The sequence below is a fragment of the Arachis stenosperma genome, chromosome 6 (genome assembly GCF_014773155.1).
Source record: "Arachis stenosperma cultivar V10309 chromosome 6, arast.V10309.gnm1.PFL2, whole genome shotgun sequence".
Taxonomy (NCBI): Eukaryota; Viridiplantae; Streptophyta; class Magnoliopsida; order Fabales; family Fabaceae; genus Arachis; species Arachis stenosperma.
In genome coordinates this window covers 92,589,334-92,612,043 of record NC_080382.1, presented here as the reverse complement: position 1 = coordinate 92,612,043, position 22,710 = coordinate 92,589,334, and the positions used below count along the sequence as shown (strand labels likewise).

The 22,710-nt window shown below is 37.0% G+C and overlaps 1 non-coding gene across 1 annotated transcript; it reads right to left on the bottom strand.

Annotated features, from left to right (window-relative positions):
* Nucleotides 1-7,869: 7,869 nt before the first annotated feature.
* On the bottom strand, nucleotides 7,870-7,973 carry LOC130937533 (small nucleolar RNA R71). The gene has a single exon (XR_009068748.1). It is a non-coding gene; the product is annotated as a small nucleolar RNA R71 (small nucleolar RNA).
* Between the last annotated feature and the right edge of the window lie 14,737 nt (nucleotides 7,974-22,710).

Sequence of the window (22,710 nt, the reverse complement as noted above, 5' to 3'; positions counted from 1 at the left end):
TCGGAGGATGGTGGAGGAAGAGAAATGGTTAAGGGTTTTAGTTAGAATTTGGTTAAGTTTAAGAACCTTGGAGAATTACCGCTGTTTATGGTTTCCGTTTTAAGTCTTTAAGTTTTATAATCTGAGTGTCAGAGTTCTAGGATTGCCTCTGGCTTTCTTGGGACCTTATTTATTATATATGTGGCCACCTTAACCATACTGAGAACCCCCAGTTCTCATCCCATACGATATTGTTGTTTTTCAGATGCAGGTCAAGAGGCACCTCACTAAGCGTCTGGAGTTCTCTGTAGCGAAGTGGGCTTTTGGGATTTTATATTTTGTTCTATTTTGTTATATCTATATGATAGACTCTCTCTCTCTCTCTCTCTCTCTCTATATATATATATATATATATATATATATATATATATATATATATTAATTTTGTACCTCTTAGAGGTGTATGGAGAACTAGGGTTTCTTTTGTATATTTTTGGGTTATGGGTTTTATATATATGTTTGTAAATATTCTCCAGCCAGCCTTAACTTCGCAGGCTGAGTTAGGAGCTTATTATTTTATATCCTTGATCTTCTACTCTCACTTTCTATATATATGTTTATGTACCTTAGCTTTCTTCACATGTAAGTAATCCTTATTCCTGAGCGTTGCGCTTTTGATTTTATGATTTTTTTTTGCTTTAACTATTTTTCAAGGCTCCTCGTATAATACTTTCTTTCAATTGTTATATATATATATATATATATATATATATATATATTATTTTAGAGGTCGTAATACCACACCACCTTTGCTTTACGACTTAAGCATAAAGCTCTGTGTGGTAGCGTGTTATAATGCCCATGATGGTCAAGTTTGGAAAATTGCCTCAAGGAGAAAAATCAAGCAATTACTTTCATGTGCTAAGACCTCCTCTTACTTCTCTCTCTTTAGGGAAACACCGGATCTCAATTCTGAGCCAGTTCACGCATTCATCCTGCATTCAGCTGCTTGATGTCACTGCCGTTAGAGGAAATCACGGGGAGCACGGGCAACCTGACGCAGTAACGAAGCTGGTGGAGTTCCCAAGTGTGAAAGTGAAGGAGAATGATGTGTGCGTGAAGAATTTGTATGCCACCATAAACTCTTTTGACTAATAGAATACAAGGCGTGTATCTCGCAAGGCCAGAGCACCCGCAGTTGGTGGCTATGAAGGCATCAGGGAGGTTTATTCTGTCAGCTCTGCCATCACCTCTCTCTCCCAATGATTGGGTCATTCCTATTCCACCCTCCTTTGGTGCGGTGTTTTCTTTCTCCTTTCCTTAATCTTAATTCACTTGATGAATAAATTCTATTGAATATTTCCTGTCTTGAAAATTCCAGAGTTTTTAATTTTTGTTAACTTTCAATTTATAATGTCTTGTATAATTGTTGAAAATTTTTTTTCATCTTTACTAGATTGAGACCAGAAATCTTGAGAAAGTTAAAGAAGTATTATATTATGCTTCCCAAATGAATACCTTTTTAACTCGGATAATGTTGGATAATATGGTTTTACCTCTACCATATGGGGATGTGGATAATGTTGTTTGCAATTTCCATTGATTCTTCATCTAAGAAGCTCATGTCGTCCTTCTATTTAGTATCATAGAGTGACACGGGATGTGAAAATTTGGTGAAAAATGCCTTTATGAATTGTTTAATTGTGGAAGCTTCTACTGTTGTTATTCATATACACTTGTCATTATTGTTCATCACATATGGCAAAACTTTTACTAGAGATGATATTTTGCAGAATAAAAGTGATGTTTGGGCTTCCACTCTTTTGTATTTTGTTCATTATTCATTGGAAGATTCAAGAACTATTGGAAGGTAATTTCAAAAAATAGTAATCTAAGTTCTTTTATGTTATTACTAAAAGTGCTATTATAATTAAAAACATCAGCAAATCCCAAGTAACTTTCAAGGTATAATGAAACATAGGTGCCAATTTATCTTTGTACCCATTTTCCAATCTTTAATATTTTGTATTTCATTTTATGTATGAAATATGTCCTTTGGAACTGCAGATTCTTGGGATAGTTTGGTTTGAGATGCACAACTAATTTTCTCGGACTGTTTTACACGATATGACTATTTCTATCTGCTCTCTTGGAAATATAAATTGTGAATTTTAGTTTTGATCTCATTTGTTTTCTGATAACTATATTTGTCTTCGTAGATTAGTTGTTTGTATTTAGGGTGTTGTCAATCCCAGCACTGCAAATAAAGAAAGGAAACTAAAAAGAAAGCAAATCTTAACATAAAGGGACTATTGTGATTTGGAATTTGTGGGTTGTTGCACTTACTTTTTGTTCATCTTTTTCTACTTTTAACATTTTGTTTGACTTTCTATTAAGTTCGTATTCCTTTTGTCTTTTATTTCATCATTGTTTTTTTGTTAGTTTTAATTGGTTATTTTCTGTTTTGGTTCATTTTTCTTTTTATAGTTGTTTTTTCCTATTTTATGTGTTGCTTTGTCTACTCTTATTTTCTTTTCATCTACTGCTTAAATAAACTTATATGTATGTCTTCAAGCTTTTCTTAAGGTTTGTTTTGGTAAAAAACATGCAATTATAGGAAGATAAAAGAAAACATTGAAGCTTGTGTGTGGGTTGGTTATGCAAAGAAACATAAAATCCTTTTTGATTGAATAATCTATCTAGGGGGCAAAAATTAAATATAAATGAAGACTTGATTTTTTATTGATAAAAATGGAAATTTAATACTTCCATGTTCTAATAGTTTTGTTTTATCATTACTAAGGAACTTATTATATGTTCCTCTTTCTTCTTTGGCTTAGAATGAGCATATTCAAATAATGTGATATAATATAATATTAGTTGTTTAGTTTTTTATTTTATTTTGGATGAAATAGTTACAACTTGGTTGGTTGGTGATAATAAAGTGTAGGTAGGAAGACGCATTATTAAAGTGAAATTAAAGATGGCACAGAATGAAAGAATTTTAAAATTGTGTATATGCTTCTAATTCCTATCTAAATCACTGAATTTTGATATTGATTGTCATCTGTTGATATTGGAAGTGTTATGAATTTTGATATTGGTACTTTTCTTTATAAAGTGATTGATTAATTGATTGATTAAATATCAAGAAATTTTAGTCAAATAAAATAGGTGAATCAATTTATGCATGTGAGTCAAGGAGAATAGATGTGATTTACTTAGGTAACTTGCGACTTACTCCTATCTCTTTGGTTTTTCAATTTTCTTTTGAAATAAAAACTCATAAGATTTCTTTTTTTCCCTAAAAAGTTTTTCTTTTGCACCAGCATTTATTTTGCTTATTGAAAAGTGTAGTATGTCATGCTTTTAATAAAATGAAGGTTTTATGGCATCGTACAACTCAATTAAAGTTTTTCTCAATTTCAAAAGAAGACATTACACATCATGCTTCAAAAATAGAGCACACAAATTATTTCCCTCTTCTTTCTTTCTTTGTTTTATTTTTTTTTTAATTTTTACCATTAAAAGAGAGAAGTAAAATTTCAGGAAAAAAGATAGATCAAATGAAAAAAGAGAAATGCGAATATGTTACGAGAAAGGGAAGTCTTTGATTTGAGTTTGTATATTATGATGTTTGCTACTTGTTATTCTGTTGATACTTCAAAGTTGTCCACTATGTGTTTGATATAACCTCCCATTTATACCACTCTCTTGTTTTCTTGTCTATAATTATTACTTTAAGTAGATATATTGACTTACAAATAATTTTATCTTTATTTTCTGCTTTGATTGTCAACAATATAGCTTTTCTTTAGCGATTTTACGCTCATTAATTCAATCTTATGACTTGCTTCTTGTTTAATGCATACTAGGTACTTAAGGTGGTTAGAAAACCTCATTTCATTAAGGATATAGCACATTGCTATTTGGATGGCAATAAAGGTTTGTTTTATAGTTTGAACTTATATAACATGTTTCAAAGATTGTGATTAATTAGCGTTTGAAATGATTTTTGTGAGGAAGAAATAGAATATGTATTAAGGATACAATATAGGAATGATAGAAAAAACAAACATAAAAATAGTAATTTATGTGTCTTGGTTCAGTATAGAAAGTATTTGATACATTTACAATGAAATAGTCACCCATATAATGCCAAAGACTTCTATTTTCTCAACTCTATTTTTTTATACAACGTATATTTTATTTGGTTAATATAATATATTGTCATGATACATGTTTTTTATTTCTAATAATATGCTATTTCAGAAATTAAACAATTGCCCTTGTTTTAGTTGGAAGAATTAAGTAATGCCCATGATGGTCAAGTTTAGAAAATTGTCTCGAGGAGAAAAATCAAGCAATTGGTTTCATGTGCTAAGACCTTGTCTTACTTTTCTCTTGTTACCACATGCTTTATGGACACTCTACCAATGAATGTTATGACTTAAAGAATGTCATAGAAAAACTGGTCAGGGAAGGTTGGCAAGACAGGTACTTAGCTGATAGGTCAAATGACCAAAGGAAAAGAAAGCGAGATGATGAATGAGGTAGATGATGAGCGGATATTTTATACGCTTTTTGGCATCATTTTCATATCATTTTAGTTATGTTTTGTTCAAGTTTTACTATGTTTTCATAGGTTTTAGTACAAAATTCACATTTTTGGATTCTACTTTGAGTTGTGTTTTATGATAATTTCAGGTAATTTCTGGCTGAAATTGAGGAGCTTTGGCAAAGTCTGATTCAGAGGCAAGGAAAGCATAGCAGATGCTGTCAGGATCTAACCTTCATGCACTCAAATGAGTATTTCTAGAGCTACAGAGATCCAAATGATGCGTTCTCAATAGCGTTGAAAAGCTAATTTTTTCAGAGCTTTCCAGTAATATATAATAGTTTATACTTTTCTTCGAAAGAATCTGCCCATACTGGGCGTTGAATGCCAAGGAGCTACCCCTTGGTTGGCGTTCAACGCCCCAAAGGAGACCCAAAGCTGGCGTTGAATGCCAATCACCCCCCTTTTGGGCGTTCAATGCCCACCAAGACACAACGCAGAGTCAATCACCCCCTAATAGGTGTTCAACGCCTATTCCTCAATGTTGGATGCCAAGCTCAGCCCAAGCACTCAACCTAAGTGGGCCCAAGGATGGATTTCGCACCTCTAGTCTATTCTATCATATTTTTTTGTACTTCTTAGTCATTAGGTTATTATATATAGGCAAGAGTTCACCCATTTTAGGGACTCTTGTACATTTCGATCCCTTTCCAACCCCATTCAAACATTACACTATTTTTCTGTAAAAAGCATGAGCAACTAAACCTCCTAAGTTAAGGTTAGGAGCTCTGCTGATTCTCATGGATTAATAATATTACTGTTCTATTTCAATACACGTTTGATTCCATTCTCTTGTGCATTTTTGTTCTTCATATCATGAATCAAGGATGACCCGTGACAACCATCCTTGTTCTACATGGGTTCCGTGTGAGTCCTGCCCGGATAGCATTGAACCACAAGCTAGAGAATGCACTGCGGATTCCAAGAGCGTGCCTGGACGACTTTAGATATGTGACATATAATCCAGTTGACCGTGGGTTACTGAGGTTTCTGTGGCATCAAAACTAGAGTATGAGAAGCAGCGTTCCATGATCCGAAAGATCCGACCTTGTTTGTGGCGTTTTGAGTAGGATCACGAAGGGGAATGGATTGCTTAGGTCTTCACCTTCGACTTTGGTGGGAAGCCATGGGTTAACTTGATGAGGATGCTACATGAGTTTCTCGGATATGGTGGACTGCTATGGTTCAGAAGAGACTAACTGGATGAGGATGCTACATGAGTTAGTCAATTACGGCTGCCATTGAATGAATCGTTTGTTGTTGAAGTAGACAGTAAGAAAAGTTAATCTGAAAAGAATACGCATCTCTGAAGCCTTAACTAATTATCCATCATTACTTTTACACTAATCTGGTATCTCGTTCTTATTAATTCATTTATGCTTTCAAACAAACAACCATCTTTTCTAATTGCCTAACTAAGATTTACAAGATAGCCATTGCTTGCTCAATCTTACAATCTCTGTTGGATCGACCCTCACTCACCTGATGTATTACTTGGATGACCTGGTGCACTTGCCGGTTAAGTTGTGCGGAGTTAAATTTTGCGTGCCAAGTTTTTGGCGCCGTTGTCGGGGATTGTTCTGAGATTGACAAATTATCGGACTATCTTGTTGCTTAGATTAGATACTTTTTAAGGTTTAGTTACTCCTTTGTTTGTGTCTTTTGTTTTCTTTTTCAAAAATTTTTCAAAAATTTTTCAAAACCCTTTTCTTTTCTTTAGTAATCTTTTTCTTTGTTTGAGTCCTGTGTCAGTTTTTAAGTTTGGTGTCTCTTTTGTGTTCATCCTTCTTTAAAAATTTTCGAAAATTGTTCTTACTTTTCTTTCTTGGTATTCGAATTGTTCTTGCTAATTTCTTGTTTTAATTTTAAAAATTTTAAGTTTGATATCTTTTAGTGTTTTTCTTTTAAATTTTCGAAAAAACTAGTGTCTTTAATCTTAAAATTTTTAAGTTTGGTGTTTTTAGTTGTTTTCCTTTTCTTTTTCTTTAAAAAATTCAAAAAATCCAAAAATACTTATTTTATCTTTATTTAATTCAATTTTTCAAAAATCTTAACTTTCTTATCTTTTATTGATTTAAAAATTTTAAGTTTGGTGTTTTCTTGTTAGTAAAGTTTGAATTTTGAATTTCAAATCTTATCTTGTCATATCTTTTTCAGATCTTTTCCTTTTATCTTTCTTTAAATTTCAAAAATCCTATCTTATCTTACTTTAAATTCAAATTTTAAAACCCAATTTCAAAATTCAAAATTTAAAATTCAAATTTCAAATTTCAAAATCAAATCTTTTTCAAAAATCAAATTTCAAATCTTATCTTCGCAAATCTTTTTCAAATTTTTATCATATCTTCTTATCTTCTTTTTAAATTTAAAATTTCTAAATTTCAATTCTTTACCTTCTTTTAAAATTAAGTTTCAAAAAAAAATTTCAAATCTTTTATTTTCAATTCTTGTTTTATCTTATTCTCTTTCTATTTCCTTTGTCTTTCTTCTTTTTCAAAACTTCCTAACTACTTTCTCTTCTTTTTCTCGAAAATTTCTACTTCTTTCTCTCTCTCCTTTTTCAAAAATATCTCCCCCTCCCTCTCTATTAATTTTCTAAAACTCCTTTAACCTAAAGATATCTTTCTTTTCTTTTCTTCTCTTTTAACTCTCTCAAAGGACCTCCATTCTCTGACATAGAGAATCCTTTTCTTCTTTTTCTCTTGCATTCTTTCTTCTTGTTTTTTGAGAAAGAACAGAGATAAAGAACCTCTCTCTGATCCTGACCCTGAACCTGAGAGGACTCTAAGGAGGCGTTTATAACAAGCAAGAGTACAGCACTCCGGAGGAAGCCTCACAGAGCTTTTCGAACAAGAAGTTGAAATTACAGACATGGCAGCCAATCCTAATGGTGGAAGAGACACAAGGAAGGTCCTAGGTGACTTTACTGCACCCACTTCGGACTTTTATGGAAGAAGCATCTCTATACCTGTCATTGGTGCAAATAACTTTGAGCTAAAGCCTCAATTGGTCACTTTAGTTCAACAGAACTGCCAGTTTCATGGATTTCCACAAGAAGATCCCAACAGATTCATCTCTGATTTCTTGCAGATCTGTGATACTGTTAGGACTAATGGAGTGGATCCTGAAATCTAAAAGCTTATGCTTTTTCCTTTTGCTGTAAGGGACATGGCTAGGTTATGGCTGGATTCTCAGCCTAAGAAAAGCCTAGAATCATGGGAAAAGATGGCAATGCATTCTTGACCAAGTTATTTTTACCTCAAAAGATGAGCAAGCTCAGGGTGAAAGTTCAGATCTTCAGGCAGAAAGATGGTGAATCCCTCTATGAAGCCTGAGAAAGGTACAAGCAATTTATCAGAAAGTGCCCTCCTAACATTATTTCAGATTGGGCCATGTTAGATATTTTCTATGATGGTGTTTCTGAAATGTCCAAGATGGCATTAGACCACTCTGCTGGTGGTTTACTCCACTTGAAGAAAACACCTGAAGAGGTACAGGAACTCATTGACATGGTTGCTAACAACCAATTCATGTACACTTCTGAGAGAAACCCTGTGAACACTGAAGTAACTCAGAAGAGAGGAGTCTTGGAGATTGATACACTGAATGCCATACTGGCTCAGAACAAGATCCTGACCCAACAGGTCAACATGATCTCTCAACATCTGACTGGATCACAAGTTGCAGCTGACAGCACTCAAGAAGCCTCCTATGAAGGAGATGCATATGATCCAAATCAACCCATGATGGATGAGGTTAACTATTTGGGAAATTCCAAAAAAATGAGTTTTATGGAAACACCTAAAACCCATCATGGAGGAATCATCTCTTGGAGGGATCAACAGAAGCATCAACAAAGCTTCAATAACAATCAAGGTGGAAGAAATCAGAATAGGTTTAATAATAAACCATTCCCATCTTTTCAATAACAGATGGAGACTCCTAGGCAGAGCCTCTCTAGCTTAGCCACTATAGTCTCCAATCTCTCTACGACCACTCATAGTTTCATCACTGAAACAAGATCCTCCATCAGAAATTTAGAGGTACAGATTGGTCAGCTGAGTAAGAGAATATTTGAAACTCCTCCTAACACTCTTTCCAGTAACACTGAAGTAAACCCAAGAGAAGAGTGCAAGGCCATCATTGTAGAAGTTGAAGCCAAAACTGAAGAGGAGATGATGGTGTTGAACACCAGCAAGGGAGAAGCTGGGTGTTCAACACCCAAATAGGAGCAGTTGGAGGCGTTGAACGCCAGTAATGGAGTAGAGATTAGGCGTTCAATGCCCAAAAAGGGACAACTCCTAGCGTTAAATGCCACAATAGGAGTAGCTGGGCATTCAACGCCCACTAAGGACTCCCTTGTTGAAGAACCAAAAGAAACCAAAACTCATAAGGAGACCATAGAGGTTTCCTTGAATGCCTGGTTGAAGAATATAGAATCTGAAGAATACTCATCCTCTAATGAGGAAGAAGAAATTAGGGAAGAGCAAATTGCTCGGTATCTAGGAATTCTGATGAAGCTGAATGCCAAATTATTTGGAACAGAGACATTGGAGGAAGAACTTCTAGTGCTCACCAAGGAACTTAGTGCCTTGGTTCAGAAGAAACTACCTCAGAAGTTATCGAATCCCAGACGCTTCCTAATTCTGTGCACCATAGGAACAATTAGTTTTGAGTAGGCTTTATGTGACCTAGGATTAAGCATAAACCTTATGCCTCTCTCTGTAATAGAGAGGCTGAGAATCTTTGAGGTTCAAGCTGCCAAGATCTCATTGGAAATGGCAGACAAGTCATTGAAAAGGGCATATGACCTGGTAGAGGATGTATTAGTGAAGGTCGAAGACCTTTACATCCCTGCAGATTTTATAATCTTAGATACACGAGAGGACGAGGATGATTCCATCATCCTTGGAACACCCTTCCTGGCTACAGCCAATGCCATAATTGATGTGGCAAAGGGAGAGCTAGTCCTGCAATTATGGAAGGATCACATCTTATTCAAGATGCCCAATCCTAAATCCTTCCCTAAGGGAGAGACAACTGTACAACACTTAGTGTTCCAACCCTCTCTCTCATTGCAGAGCTATACAGAGCCCACAGACACCAAATCTAAGTTTCGTGTTGTGAAACCATCCACAAGTACTGAAGATAAGGGTACTAAGAAGAGGGTACCTAAGGGCCGGAGGGACAAGAAAATCCCCACTGAAGGTCTCTCACCTGGCATGAGAGTTATCTTTACAGACAACCCAGTGATTCCGCACACTGTGAACAAGGTCCTATCTCTGGAACACGTGGAGCTCGTCCATGAGAGCACAGGGAAAAAGTTCACTATAAGGGGTGACACTCTGACCCCCTATCCATCTCCGTAAGGGAGCTAACTATCAAACTAGTGACGTTAAAAAAGTGCTTGTTGGGAGGCAACCCAACCATAACTAGAGTCTTCCTGTTTTCCCTTAAGTTTATTTATCTAATATTATTTTATTTTCATAATTGTTTCTTTTTAGAGTTTGTGATCATGTGCAGTAGTCAAAACAGAGACAGAGACATTCAGATGTGGAAGTAGAACACCCTGGAGTACATCCCTTGTTGGCGTTGAATGCCAAACAAGGAGGCTAGAGGGGCGTTCAATGCCCCAATTGGGTGAGGAAGTTGGCGTTGAACGCCAAGATAGAAGTCCCCAAAGGGCGTTCAATGCCTAAGATGGAGTAGGAAGCTGCGTTGAACGCCAGTTAGGGAGCATAGGCTGCGCGTTCAACACCCACAAGGGAGCAAGAAGCTAGCGTTAAACACCAACCAGGGAGTAGAAGCTGGGCGTTCAACGCCAACAAGGGGGACAAAAAATTTGAATTCTCTAGCCTTTCAGGATCAATGGGTCCCACAAAATCTCCACCTACCCCACGTTCTTCTCTCTCTTACTTTTCTTCTTCTCCATACATATTCTTTCCCATACACCCTCAACCAATCACATCCATATCACCTTTATCTCTTCCCAAAACCCTTCATCACTACTATCCAACCATTCCCACCAACCCAACCCACTTCAAACTCAAAGCATTTACCTCCTAATTACCCCACCCCTTAACCGAACACTAACATAAACCCCCTATAAATACCCCCTCCATCACCCCTTCATACCCACACACACACAACCCTCATACACCATATATCCCCCACTTGGACAAATTTCTTTCTCCCTCTATCTCCACTATTTCTCTTCTTCTTCTACTCTATTCTTTCCTTTTATTCATATTTGTTTGAGGACGAGCAAAGCTTTTAAGTTTGGTGTTGGAAAAGCTTTTCTTTTTGCTTTTCATTTACACTTATGGAACCTAAATTCGGAGAATCCTCTAGAAAGAGGAAAGAAAAAGCCATAGCTTCTGCCTCCGAACCTTGGAAAGGGAGAGATTCCTTACAAAGGCTCATCAAGACCACTTCTATGAAGCAGTGGCAAAGAAGAGGGTGATTTCTGAAGTCCCCTTTAGGCTAAAAAAGAATGAGTACTGATGCGTCAGCATCTTTCTTGTCTTTTCCTAGTGAATTTGGATTTAAATTATTGAGTTTAATCAAGAATTAATTATCTTTTAGCCACTATGGATGCTACTTTGAGTTTTGTACAATTTTGTGTATTTTAGGTAGCATTTGGCTGAATTTGATGGAAAGGAAACTTGCACAAATGGAAGGAGCTCAAGAATTAAAGAAGATGATTAGCGAGGAGCGACACGTGCGCGTACCTGACGCGTACGCGTGATTTGGAGCTTTCCATGGCGATGCGTGCGCGTACCTGACGCGTACGCGTGAAAAGCGAATTTGTGCAGCGACGCGTGTGTGTACCTGACGCGTACGCGTGACACGAGAAGAAGACCACCGATGCGTACGCGTGATTGACGCGTACGCGTGACATGCGCGATGTGCAGAGAAAGCAGAAAATGCTGGGGTCGATTTCTCGGCCCCATTTTAGCACTCAAGTAAGGCGCAGCTCTCTACCAAGTTAGGCGCAGATCCAGTGAAGCCAAGTGGTCTGATGATTGCACATCATGTACCCTTTTTCTTATCTAAAAGGACCATAAAAAGAGCATAATCTCATTAATCAATGCAATTTCATGAACCAAATGATAAATATTATGCCAGCCTGACATTCTCTTATTCAAATGAAGATATCTTGAACTACACAACTCCAAATGTAATGATTCTAGTGCCATTAGAAAGTAGACATCCAAAGCTTTCCAACCATATATAACAATTTATAATGGACACTGAAATTGAGGAAGATATTAACCTCGAAAACACAGAGAGAAATACGTCACTGCAGAGTTACCAGCCTGACCTCTTCATTTTCAAAGAAACATAACTTGAGTTGAAGAGGTCCAAATGAGGTGATCTTGGTGGTTTCGGAAAGCTTACATCAAGAGCTTTCCAACGATATATAACACTTTAGGGTGGACGTTAAAACCAAAGGTAAAAAAGGTCATTATTTTAGCGTTGCAAAATCTAGGCGTGCCACTTGATATCGAAGGCGTGGCACGCCAACCCCTTTCATACAATGGGCATGCCACTTCAAGTCTTGGGCATGGCATGCCAGTTCAAATGGCCAGAGAGGAGATTTTGGTGCATCATTGAAGGCATGGCACGCCAGTTTTGGGCATGGCACGCCAATTTCACAACATATGGGGCATGGCACACCAGAAGTGGGCGTGGCACGCCGGGCTGCCTGACAGACTGATCTAGTCACCTTCAAATGGGCATAACTTGAGCTACAGAGATCCAAATGAGTTGATTCTAATAGGGTTTGAAAGCTGACATCTAGGGATTTCCAACCATATTTAATACTTTATAGTGGACATTCATTTTGAGGCCCAGCCAACTCCATTCTTTCAATGTTGCAAAGTGGGTCATACTCCAAAGGGCAAAATCAAGTGGGAATGGCACTTGGAACCACACGCCAGCTTCTTCCTGCAGCCCCCAACCTTCAACCAAGCCCACTTAAACTCTCATTCAAGCCACAATTGTCAACCAATCAAGGCCACAAGAAGCATCTAGAATAGTTTATTTTTATTTCATTGTAATTTGCTTTTAATTTCATTTAAGTTTGTAATTTAGGAGAGCCTATATAAAGGCCTTAGTTTCATGGAATTAGGGAGCGATCTATTAGGCTGGACACATTTGGAGGAGTGAGTCTTCGGACCCTCCTTCCCACCATTCTCTTTTCCTCTTCCATTTTCTTACTTGTAAATATTTTAGTTATGAATTACTAACTCTTTCCATTGGGAAAGAGAGCTCTATTATTTTTTAATGGATTGATTATTTTTATTCTTCTTCTTCTTTTTATCTCTATTTGATTTACTAGAAGGGATTTCGTTCTTCATTCTAGCATTCAATTATCTTGGAAAAGAGATTGAATGTATTTGGGTTTTATGGGAACCTTGGAAGAGGAATCACAAAACCATGCTTGAAATCCTTTCTCACACTTGAGTAGGATTTGGGTTTTGGTGTTTGGATATGGTGATATATAATCCTCCCTCTACTTGGACCTATGAGGATGTGTGGTATACTTAGGGAACATGCTTCATCTCTTCTCATGAGCAATTAGACCAAGGAATTGGCTATTGATCAAGATTTGAGAGATTGAGTCACCAAGGAATTGGGGCTCAATCAATCATGATTGCCAAGAGGTCAATGAGTTGCATGATTGAAGATGAGATGAAATCAATTAATCTGGAGAATGTAATATCTCTTGATCCCAATGCTTATTTTATTTTTCTTTCTTATTTACTTTATGGTCATTTACATTTCCAGCACTTTACTTTCTTGTACTTTACTTTCCTTGGCATTTACTTTTTTGCACTTTATTGCTTTCCTTTACTTTTATGTTATTTACATTTTCTTGTTGATTACCACTCCAATATGAATCGTCTAACTAGGCTAATTAATTAACAATTGTTTGCTTTAATCCAATTAATCTTTGTGGATACGATCCCACTCCACTGTGGGTTATTACTTGACGATAATTTGGTGCGCTTGCCAAAGAACGGATTCATTATATGTGGGTAGTGAATTCCGCCGATCAAGGTCCCCACGTTACAATGGGTGGATTATTTAATTGATTCTGATTAATTTGAAAAGAGAAAAAGATATTAGATTTTAAATTAATTAGGATTAGTTATAAAAAGGAGAAACTTTTCTTCTTTAGGGGAATTTCGAGGGATTTCATTAGGGAATTCTATACCAATTTACATTCCATCCCAGACTACCAAAATACATTTTACCAGAATCCTTATTTTCTCTCTCAATCATGAGCAACTAAACATCCACTGTTAAGGTTAGGAGCTTTGTCTATTGTATGGATTGATACTATTATTTCTCTATTTTAATTCATGTTTTGATTTATATTTCAATAATTGTTTTCGTTCTTTATTTTATGAATATGGGTAGAACGGAAGTATGACCCATGTTCTAATTGAGTTCTTGTATAACTTGGAAAAACTCTTTACTTGAACAACAGTTTGAAAACGTATTATCCTGAATTTCTAATTGTTTGTATTTAACGAGATATGTGACATATAATTCCCTTATTTTTGGATAATTAGGATTCTTGTGGCAAATAAACTGGAATTTGATCATCAATTTCTAATTGGAATTAATTGACCAAGGAATTGGCAGTTGATGAATTTTGGAGGAGACTAGGAAGGTCTAAGGAATTAGGGTATAGTCACAAATAGTTTGCCATGAATTAAATCTTGCATGATTAAAATAATTAATAAGAAAAGTTAATCAGAAAAATAGATAACTCTGAAGCCTTAACTTTTTCTCCCATATTTTATTTTCAACTTAATTACTTGCGTGCCTGCCTTATGATATTTTGAAGTCACTTTTTAAACCTTTTGAACATCTCAAAACCATTTTCTGCTTGCCTAACTAAGTAAATCATTTAACCATTGTTGCTTAATCCATCAATCCTCATGGGATCGACCCTCACTCACCTGAGGTATTACTTGGTACAACCCGGTGCACTTGCTGGTTAGTTTGTGGTTGTAAATTTCGCATCAAGTTTTTGGCACCGTTGCCAGGGATTGATAGTGATTAACAACTATTAGTTGTTTGATTGCTTAGATTAGGCATTTTATTTTTAATTTGATTAAAATCTATTTTTAATATTTTCAAAAAAAATTTAAATAAATAATAGCACCAATATTTTTCTTAATTTCTGAAATTAAGTTTGGTGTTTCCTAGTTAGTTTTATTTTAATTCTTAGAATTCTGTTCTTTCTTTGCTTTCCTGTTTATCACATGGTGCGTTTAATCCTTTTTGGTGTTTTGTGCTAAGGAAAAATAATGGAGAGAGATCACATGGGTTACTACTCACACCCGAGTAGTGATTCATATTATGGTGGATGGAGGAACTATCCAAATTTTTGTTGGCAAAGTCAAAACCAAAGAAACTTCAATGCTCCATGTTCCAACTATCAAAAGCCACCACCTCTATATTCATATCAAGAACCACCATCTCCATATTCATACAAAGAATCACCACCTCTCTATCCATATCAAGAACCATCATCCTTCTACCCATATCAAGAGTCACCATCTCCCTATTCATATCAAGAACCACCACCTCCATATTCATATCAAGAGCCACCATCTCCTTATTCATCTCAAATACTATCTGATCTTGAGCTTCTCATGAAAGAATTCCTACATGATATAAAGATGAGTGTCAAAAATGTAGGGAAACATGTGCAGTCGCTAATCAAGAACCAGGAAGAGGAACAAGCAAATTACTTCCCGAAAGATACAATGCAAGATCCTATGGAAGAAAGTGAGGAAATCAATCAAAGGAGTTTATACTCCAGTGAATTAGAGAACTTTCCACCCTCACATATGGAAGAAGAGGAAGATGCACAACCTCCCATGCCCTTGGTAAGCAATGAAGAAGAGATTGAATTAGAAAAAAGCTACCAAGAGCAAGAGGTTGAAATTGAAGAAGCTTGCAAAGAGGTAGAAGAATTCAAAGAAGAACACAAGGGAATGGAGCTTGCAAGACCTCTCCCAAAGCCATTACCATCCAATACAAAATTCAAGTGGGTAAAATTCCTCCCACTTGAATATGGGTTACTGGAGACGGATGGTCAACTTAGAGCTCTTTGTGGAATTAAGAGTAAGAGGAAGATGGTTAGTGGTAAGAGTTGTCAAGCAAGGTTCAATATGGTTGCATGCTCTAAATTGAAGTGCAAGGATTGGTGTAGAGCTCAATTGAATGGGTCTAGAAGGTTGTTTAGATGTCTCTGTGAGAATTCAGATTGCTTGCCACCCGGTGGGAACAATGGTGATCCACAAGAAGACAGGTGTAAAAGCAAGGTTTGGGACCCTGGAATTTATTCCCACAATCAACACTCTTGAGGCCTTGTCACTTGCTTTAACTTGCTCGAAGACGTTATGCGCCTAGTTTGGAATCCCGGTGGCCATTGGAATTACAAAAATTGGTGGAGATTCCTGGATCAGTACAAGCACAAGCCACCATGACAAGGAGCTCACCACATGTCCAACTTAAGGACTTTAACTAAAAGTGCTTGGTGGGAGAAAACCCACCGTGGTATGATCGCTCCTTTTCCTTCTTAGTTTTTCATTGTAGTAGTAATTTTCTTACTTATTTGATTTGTATTGAGTTTTCACTATTTTTCTGATCATGCAGCTATTTTTGAACAGGAACCCGACACTTCAAAAAAAAAAAAACGAGCACACGACGCGCAAGCGTCGTTGACGCGTACGCGTCATATGTGTATGCGTGAAAAATAAAAGTGAACAGAGAGTTACACAGGAGTGGCGAAGGAAGTGTGCCTTGCGCACAAATTGGATCACGCGTACGCGTCCATGACGCGTGCGCGTCATTTGCGATTTTGGCACTTCACGCGTACACGTCAAGCACGCGCATGCGTGGATGAGTAAAATTGGTGTAAAGGGTGTTTGGCCAGAGAGTTATGCTAGTGTGGGGTTGGAACTATGCTGGGAGCACAAGCCCCACCACGCGGATGCGTCCCCGACACGTACGCGTCGTTTTCCATCCTGGTCGTCCACGCGTACGCGTCGCATGCGACGCCCAATTAAACCACCTCAGCGCCTGCTTTCAAATCACCCCCTCCTAAATCCTAACTCTCTCTTGTTCTTTTATCTTTTTATCCTTCTTTCATCATATTGATTGCTTTTATATCCCTCTCTATTTGTAGTTCTTCTTTGCTTGGGGACAAGCAAACCTTTATGTTTGGTGTTGACGCTTCGCTTATGGCTTTTCTGTCTAGCACCAAAGGGAGAAGAATGTTCTTTATGAAGGAATGAGATGACCACCAGCATAAATGAGGTGGTTGAGTGATGCACGGAAAATTCGTCTCGTAACAAATTTCCTTCGGCAAGTGTACCGAATTGTCGTCAAGTAAAAATTCACTATAGAGTGAGGTCGAATCCCACAGAGATTGATTGATCAAGCAACTTTAATTAGAGGAATGTTCTAGTTGAGCGAACCAGAATTTGATTTGAGATTTGCAGAAAGTTAAATTGCGGAAAAGTAAATAGCAGAAAAAGTAAATGCTAGAAATAAAGAGCTGAATGTAAATGGCAGAAAGTAAATTGCAGAATCTTAAATGGGAATAGGGGAAATGCTCATAAAAGTAAATGGCAGAAATTAAAGAGAATGGGTAAGATCAGAAATGGGGGGTTCATTGGGCTTAGGAGATGTTGCATTCTCCGGATCAAATTCATTTTCATCTCTTCCTCAATCAATGCATTCATTGATCTCCTTGGCAATCTTAAGTGATCGAATTCCAATTCCTTGGTAATCCAATCTCTCAAATCTTGATCAATAGCCAATTCCTTGGTCAATTGCTCATGAGAAGAGATGAAGTATGGTCACTGATTATACCACATGCATTCCCAAATCAAGTATTGGTAGGATTATAGTCACATATCCATCCAAACCCAATTTGGTCCAGCATGAGAAAGCATTTCTAGCATGATCTCTTCATTCCTCTTCCAAGGTTCCGAAGAGATCCAAATATGAATAGCTTCTTTTCCAAGATAACTACCCAATTGGATGAAGATTGAAAGCTTTCTAGTAAAATCAAGAGAAAAGATAGAAGAAGAAGAATGAAAACTAATATTGATCCATCAAATTGCAGCAGAGCTCCCTAACCCAATGAAAGGGGTTTAGTCGTTCATAGCTCTGGAAAATGAAAACAAAGATAGAGAATACATCATGAAAGTAAAACTAGAAGTTGCAGAGAAAGTAAAATACAGAGAGTAGTTCTATGCCCAAGGCTCCCTAAAGTTCTTCAACCCAATTCAAAGCTACTCCTATATATACTACTCTTCTGATCTTCTAATTGGCTCTTCAAATCTTTGGGTGTGGGCCTCTGGATCTTGAGTTTGAAGCAGTTATCCTCTTTATTGGGCTTAGCTTTGCTTGCAGAGAGAAAATGTGAAGTAGGCAGGGACTTTGGCTTAGGACGTTAGTGGTGTCAACGTTAAGTGAGAGTGTGGGTTCGAGAACGTTAGTGACAATCACCTTTTTCACTAACGTTCCTAACCCAAGTATGATCACGTTAACTTCAACGTTAGTGGCGCTAACGTGACCACTAACATTGCCTCTTGGTCCTTCGCACACGTTATTGGGACCTACCTTTCCCAATAACGTGGAGAGTCACCCCTTCTCCCTACGTTAGAATCTACGTTAACTAGGTTAACGTGGTGATGAGCGGATAATTTATACGCTTTTTGGCATTGTTTTTAGTATGTTTTTAGTATGTTTTAGTTAGTTTTTATTATATTTTTATTAGTTTTTATTTAAAATTCACTTTTCTAGACTTTACTATGAGTTTGTGTGTTTTTCTGTGATTTCAGGTATTTTCTGGCTGAAATTGAGGAACCTGAGCAAAAATCTGATTCAGAGGTTGAAAAGGACTGCAGATGCTGTTGGATTCTGACCTCTCTGCACTCGAAGTGGATTTTCTGGAGCTACAGATACCCAATTGGCGCGCTCTCAGTTGCGTTGGAAAGTAGACATCCTGGGCTTTCCAGCAATATATGATAGTTCACACTTTGCCCGAGATTTGATGGCCCAAATTGGCGTTTCAAATCAGCTCAAGACTGCCCGGCGTTAAACGCCGAAACTGGCACAGAAGTGGGAGTTAAACGCCCAAACTGGATCAAAAACTGGCGTTTAACTCCAAGAAAAGTCTCTACACGTGGAAGCTTCAATGCTCAGCCCAAGCACACACCAAGTGGGCCCGGAAGTGGATTTTTACGTCATTTACTCATTTTTGTAAATCCTAAGCTACTAGTTCTCTATAAATAGGACCTTTTGCTATTGTATTTTCATCTTTGGACGTCTAGTTCTTAGATCATCGGGATAGCTATCTTTGATCAGTCTTATGCTATCTTAGATCATGGGGCTGGCCTCTCGGCCATGCCTAGACCTTGTTCTTATGTATTTTCAACGGTGGAGTTTCTACATACCATAGATTAAGGTGTGGAGCTCTGTTGTACCTCGAGTATTAATGCAATTACTATTGTTCTTCTATTCAATTCAGCTTATTCTTATTCTAAGATATTCATTTGCACCCAAGAACATGATGAATGTGATGATTATGTGACGCTCATCATCATTCTCACTTATGAACGCGTGCCTGACAACCACTTCCGTTCTACATGCAAATAAGGCTTGAGTGGATATCTCTTGGATTCCTTAACCAGAATCTTCGTGGTATAAGCTAGAATTGATGGCGGCATTCTTGAGAATCCGGAAAGTCTAAACCTTGTCTGTGGTATTCCGAGTAGGATTCAAGGATTGAATGACTGTGACGAGGTTCAAACTCGCGATTGTGGGGCGTTAGTGACAGACGCAAAAGAATCACTGGATTCTATTCCGACATGATCGAGAACCGACAGATGAATAGCCGTGCTGTGACAGAGCGCGTTGAACATTTTCACTGAGAGGACGGGACTGTAGCCATTGACAACGGTGATGCCCAACAACATACAGCTTGCCATGGAAAGGAGTAAGAAGGATTGGATGAAGACAATAGGAAAGCAGAGAGACGAAAGGGACAAAGCATCTCCATACGCTTATCTGAAATTCTCACCAATGAATTACATAAGTATCTCTATCTTTATTTTATGTTTTATTTATCTTTTAATCATTCATCCTCCATAACCATTTGAATCCACCTGACTGAGATTTACAAGATGACCATAGCTTGCTTCATACCAACAATCTCCGTGGGATCGATCCTTACTCGCATAAGGTTTATTACTTGGACGACCTAGTGCACTTGCTGGTTAGTTGTGCGAAGTTGTGATAAAGAGTTGAGATTTCAATTGAGCGTACCATGTTGATGGCGCCATTGATGATCACAATTTCGTGCACCAAGTTTTTGGCGCCGTTGCCGGGGGATTGTTCGAGTTTGGACAACTGACGGTTCATCTTGTTGCTTAGATTAGGTATTTTTTTTCAGAATTTTTAAGAATGAATTCTAGAGTTTCAAGGTAATGTTCTTTTCATCACCAAAGCTGATTGATTCTCATCAATTTAGCTCTTGAATGTAATGTCCTGCTGAAGCTTGGCTAGCCATGTCTAATTTCTTTAGACTAAAGCTTTAGACTAACATTGCATGATTCCTGGAATTCTTATTTAAAAATTTTGAATCTCTTTATTTTCTTTCCCACTCAATTTTCAAAAAATCCAAAAAAATTTTAAAATCTTAAAATCAAAAATATTTTTATGTTTCTTGTTTGAGTTTACTGTCTAATTTTAAGTTTAGTGTCAATTGCATGTTTCTGTTCTTCTTGCATTTTTCGAATTCATCCATGTGTCTTCATTAATCTTCAAGTTGTTCTTGATGATTTACTTGCTTTGATCTTTAAATTCTCTTGTCTTGAGTGTTTTGGTGTTTCTCATATGCATCCTTAATTTGTTAGTGTCAATAGTATACAAACTTCTAAGTTTGGTGTCTTGCATACATTGTTTATTTGATCTTAGTAGCATTTTGATTATTTCTCATCATTAAAAATTCAAAAAAAATTTTTTGTGTCTTTTCAAGTCAATAATACAGAGAATTGAAGATTTAGAACATACAGTAGAGGAATTACACAGAAAAAGCTGGGCGTTCAAAATGCCCAGTGAGGAAGGAAAACTGGCGTTTAAACGCCAGCCAGGGTACCTGGCTGGGCGTTTAACGCCCAAAAAGGTAGAGTTTTGGGCGTTAAACGCCAGAATAGATACCATTCTGGGCGTTTAACGCAAGGATGGCACAAGAGGGAAGATTTTGTTTTAATTCAGATTTTTTTTTCAAGTTTTCAGAATCAAATCTTTTTCAAATCATATCTTTTCAATCATATATTTTCAAAATCAATTTCTTTCCATTTTCAAAAATACTTACTAACAATTAATGATTTGATTCAACATTTCAAGTATGTTGCCTTTTCTGTTGAGAAAGGTTTAATGTTTGAATCATATCTTTTAAATTTCTTGTTAGCCAAGTCATTAATTTTAAAAATCAAATCTTTTTAAATTATTTTTCAATCATATCTTTTTAGTCACATCTTTTTCAAAATAGTTTTCAATCATATCTTTTTTATTTCTAATTTCAAAATCTTTTTCAAAATCACTTTATTTCTTCCAACTTTAATTTGAAAATCATTCTTCAATTTTCAAAATTTCTTCAAAATCTTTTAATTTATTTTCAAAAATTCTTCCCCTCTTCTCACATCCTTTATGGACTAAACTCCTCCTAAATGCACAATTCAAACTCTATCTCTCTTGATAAGTTCGAATTCTTCTACCTCCTCCTTCTATTCTTCTTTTCCTCTGACACCTCAAGGAATCTCTATCCTGTGACATAGAGGATTCCATACTTTCTTGTTCTCTTCTCTTTCATATGAGCAGGAGCAAAGACAAAAGCATTCTTGTTGAGGCTGACCCTGAACCTGAAAGGGCCTTGAAGCGAAAGCTAAGAGAAGCTAAAGCACTACTCTCTGTAGAGGACCTAACAGAATCTTCAAACAAGAAGAAGACATGGCAGCCGAAAACACAACAATGCCAACATGCAAGGAAGGTGTTGGATGACTTACTGCACCTACTCCCGACTTCTATGGAAAGCATCTCTATCTATGCCATTGGAGTAAACAACTTTGAGCTTAAGCTCAATTAGTTTCTCTAATGCAAAAGAATTGCAAGTTCCATGGACTCATTGGAAGATCCCATCAGTTTTTAGCTGAATTCTTGCAAATTTGTGTCACTGTCAAGACCAATGGGGTTGACCCTGAGGTCTACAGACTTATGCTATTCCCTTTTGCTGTAAGAGACAGAGCTAGGATATGGTTGGACTCACAACCTAAAGAAAGCCTGAACTCTTGGGAAAAGCTAGTCAATGCCTTCTTGGCAAAGTTCTTTCCACCTCAAAAATTGAGTAAGCTTAGAGTGGAAGTCCAAACCTTCAGACAGAAGGAAGTGATCCCTCTATGAAGCTTGGGAAAGATACAAACAATTGATCAGAAAGTGTCCTTCTGACATGCTTTCTGAATGGAGCATCATAGGTATCTTCTATGATGGTCTGTCTGAACTGTCCAAGAAGTCATTGGATAGCTCTGCTGGAGGATCTCTTCATCTAAAGAAGACGCCTGCAGAAGCTCAAGAACTCATTGAAATGGTTGCAAATAACCAATTCATGTACACTTTTGAAAGGAATCCTGTGAACAATGGGACAAATCAGAAGAAAGGAGTTCTTGAGATTGATACTCTGAATGCCATATTGGCTCAAAATAAAATATTGACTCAGCAAGTCAATATGATTCCTCAAAGTCTGTCTGGAATGCAAGCTGCACCAGGCAGTACTAAGGACGCTTCATCTGAAGAGGAAGCTTATGATCCTGAGAACCCATCAATAGAAGAGGTGAATTACATGGGAGAACCCTATGGAAACACCTATAATCCTTCATGGAGAAATCATCCAAATCTCTCATGGAAGGATCAACAGAGACCTCAACAAGGTTTCAACAACAATAATGGTGGAAGAAACAGGTTTAGCAATGGCAAGCCTTTTCCATCATCTTCTCAGCAACAGATAGAGAATT